The sequence below is a fragment of the Pygocentrus nattereri genome, chromosome 19 (genome assembly GCF_015220715.1).
Source record: "Pygocentrus nattereri isolate fPygNat1 chromosome 19, fPygNat1.pri, whole genome shotgun sequence".
In the NCBI taxonomy this organism is placed as follows: Eukaryota; Metazoa; Chordata; class Actinopteri; order Characiformes; family Serrasalmidae; genus Pygocentrus; species Pygocentrus nattereri.
In genome coordinates, this window is record NC_051229.1 from 32,244,142 (window position 1) to 32,247,824 (window position 3,683).

Sequence of the window (3,683 nt, forward strand, 5' to 3'; positions counted from 1 at the left end):
TGTAGAAATCATGATTTTTCTGGTCCTTGATTAGAAAACGACATTGAAATCTTAGTCAAGTGAAACGATTTGCTTACACACATCGACTCAATCGATTGAAAGTTAAGGGCTATTAAGTTCGTGTCGGCTCTGACGTCCTTCTGAATGAATGCGTAGTTCTGCGTCAGACCTCGGACTCGCTCCAGAATAAAGAGATCAGTGTTTAAGGCCTTTGTGAATTATGAGCTCGCAGTGGTAGCTTCCCACGTGTGGAGTGGACGTTACCGACGGCAGCTGAGGACGGAGGGTTACTGCTTTGATTTGCTCCTCGTGCGTCAGGACTTTTGGCTTTGAAAGTTTTTTTTTTTTTGATACTTCAGTTGTAGTATTAATGTTATCTGCGCTCCACATCTATTTGTAATATTCATCACAACTGTTTGTTCAAGCCAGTGTATCATTTCTTGTCGCACAATATGAAACCTTTATCTAAATAAACGTTTTACATTTTTATTACTAACTGTGAGCGGCTGAGTGGAGTTCTGTGGGGGTGACGGATGGGGTCCTGTTTGCCTTCAGGTGGCCTGAATGAATGATGAAACCACGGTCTGTTCAGCCAGTTACGGTAGTTTATTAGCACACAAAACAAATATACAGTGTGTGTGTGTGTCGAGAGAGAGAGAGGTATGTATGTATGTGTAGCCCATAGTACTATAAGGACAAACCACTGGAAGCGTATTTAATCAACAGTATGTATAAACTATATTTAATATATTTTCTTCGATTTTTTTTTCTTTTTTTGCTGTGACAAAATCATAAATCCCTGCAGGCGACACGTTCGCGCTGTTTTTAGATCTCTCAGGGCTTCCGTACCAAACCGAAAATGTCATTTTCTTGTCACTAGGAAGGTTTATTTGTTTTATTTCTACTTCACTTAATTTCATATCTGACGTATTAATTTATTATTCAGCAAGCGACCACCACTCCCCGCCCTAAAAAACGAAAATAAATCGCCATATTTGTCGTTTAAGGACAGAAAAGTCAAATCAGCTCAAACGCCAAAAAAATATCGGCTGCGTCCAAAATCGCAACCTGCCTCGCTGAACAGCGCGCCGAATATACTGCACCGCCAATAGAAGCCCAGTCATCAGTGCAGCATGAGGAGTACAGCGGTTACGCGGTTTGGGACGCGGCTGGTCGCCGCCGGTAACCCGTATGTGAGCTCTTCATCCCGGAGTTGAGCTCTTCAGTGGTCTGTTTAGTCTGTTTGCTTATTTAATAAATGCTCTTGGTGAAGAGATGAAAACGCCGCAGGCCGAATGAAAAAGAGTAAATGAACGATAATTATAAAAATAAATCGGTTCAGACAAGCTTTTACCCGCCAGTGACAATATTTTCCGTCCCATAGTGATGAATTTAAATGAAATAATAATAAATTAGGCATAGTGGAGCTAAAGCTTGTAGTTATGAGTAACGTGGCTTAGAAGACGATCTTTTACGACGCCAAATAATTAATTACACCATTATAACAGCGTAATTAAGCCAGGCTGGTGAATCTAGTCAAGTCGTCATCAGTAAAGGCCTCAGTCACCGGCACTGTAATCAAAAGGCCTTAAAGCTGTTGGTGAAGTTGCTCGGTGTTTAAAATGAGCTAAAGAGGCTAAACAGACTGGAAAAGGTTGTGAGGCACAAAAAGCCGAATTCCTGTCCTCCTTTATTACCAATCATATAAAATAAAACAGGGGAAAAAAACTGAGGCTCAAAAACTGAACTGAAATACTTAAAGATGTTAATGAATTAATTAATTTAGTCTAATTAAAAAAGCACAATAAAAACATATTTTTCTGAGTCTAAAACTTTGAGGCACAACACGTTTAAAAAAAACGAATACGAATAGGATTCGGTCGTTTTATAAACTACCGCCATCCCTGAATTAAACTACAGTGATGAGGCTCCAGCCTGACGTCCTGTAACCGACCAGCTGCTGTTCCCCGGGTCAGTCTGGCTGCCCAACCAGAGCGGCTACCAGTTAACGCGTTTAAAACGTGTGGAAGTAAGAGGTGATCAGCAGTTACAGTCCGGGAGCAGCACCGGCTGTAAATCAGAAACGCTGTAAATACGCGAGCCGCATATGAACGAAAACGAGGAGCTGCGCTGCGCGGTTAGCAAGCCTGTCATTAATCCAGGGCAGTCTGACATTTTCATATGACAGTGGAAACCAGCCCTGAGATCCGTGACAGGCCAGGACTCGCTGGGCTTAACTGGCTCAGACCAAAGAACCGGCCCAGCCTGGCTTGTAGGCTCAGCATTCGATTTAATTAATGTTTATCTACTATCAGCTCTGCATGTTCATCAAAGACGTGGGTTGGTGAAAAACAGGCTTCACACAGCATTCAGACTGAATGGACTCAGTTTGTAGATCTGGGCTGAACACCTGCAGCCCAATTAGGTCTTAAGACGCAGATAAAGCCTAATAGATAGAGCCTAATTTCACAGACCGGTTATATTTTTAGCACAATTAATACAAATTAATTGAAACTTGACAGAAAAGACCGATCAACATGAAGCTGTTCACGGTAGGCCTTAGAGGGCGGTGCGCCCTCTACTGTTTACTCAGAGCTCTGCAGAGCAGAACTTCTCTGTTCTAAACCAACTAGATTCATTAGAACACAGCGGATATGAATAAATGAATATAGTTTCCCTTTAAAATTAAACGCCTAAAACATGTGTGCCTCTCATTATTTCATAAAAGCAGCATCTGCTTACTCTATTTATGTGAGATTAGCATTAGCTACACAGCCTGGCTATTTGCACAACTCCTCCTGGAGGTTTTCATACTTTTCATAGTAATTTTCATACTTTCCATAAACAAAAAAAAGGGTGAATTGGAGACTGCTGACCAGAACAGAATGCAGTTTTCCATTCACTACATTATATACACTATAAATAAATAAATAAATATGTACAATGTCAATCCAACAATAACAACTGCTAAACAGTTGTTGGTGAGATATTAGCCAGGACAATAGAATGACGCTGGCTGGCACAGTGAAGTGGACAGTACCACTGCCTTTCATGAGTAAGCCTGGGGTTTGATTTCCCATCTGGGCAAATGGGAATTTGCATACTATTTTTGATAGTTATTGTTCTGGCATTATAAATCGACAAAGAAACTGGTTCAAGAAAGTTTAAGAGAATATGTTTGTGTATTTCTCGTTTCTAAGTTATTACGTACAGTCTGGTATTATTAAATGTTTCAATAAAACATTTAATTACTCCTTCAGATCAACTGAAGTTGTTGCCATCAAAATAAAATGTGCTTTTAATAGCCATATGGACAAATTACATTTTTGCTAAATGCACATATACAGATATGAGCAAGTGTGGATGTCAGCAATAACAATAACAAACAGGGGCAGTAACCCTGAGAGAGAGAGAGAGAGAGAGAGAGAGAGAGGGGTAAGAATGACCTCAAGCACAGTTTGGAAGCAAAGCAGAATAATTTATAATACAGCCTATAATATAGCCTAATGCTGCTGAATCATTATCTAGAAATTGTCTATTTATCTAATTATGTAAGTAACATGTCACTAAGTGTGAACAGTTAAAGCGTGCTATATGTACAAACAACATCATTGTTTTCACTTAATGTAAATTAGCATCTAGATTATTTTGATAAATCTAAATAAAACAATAGCAAAACAGAG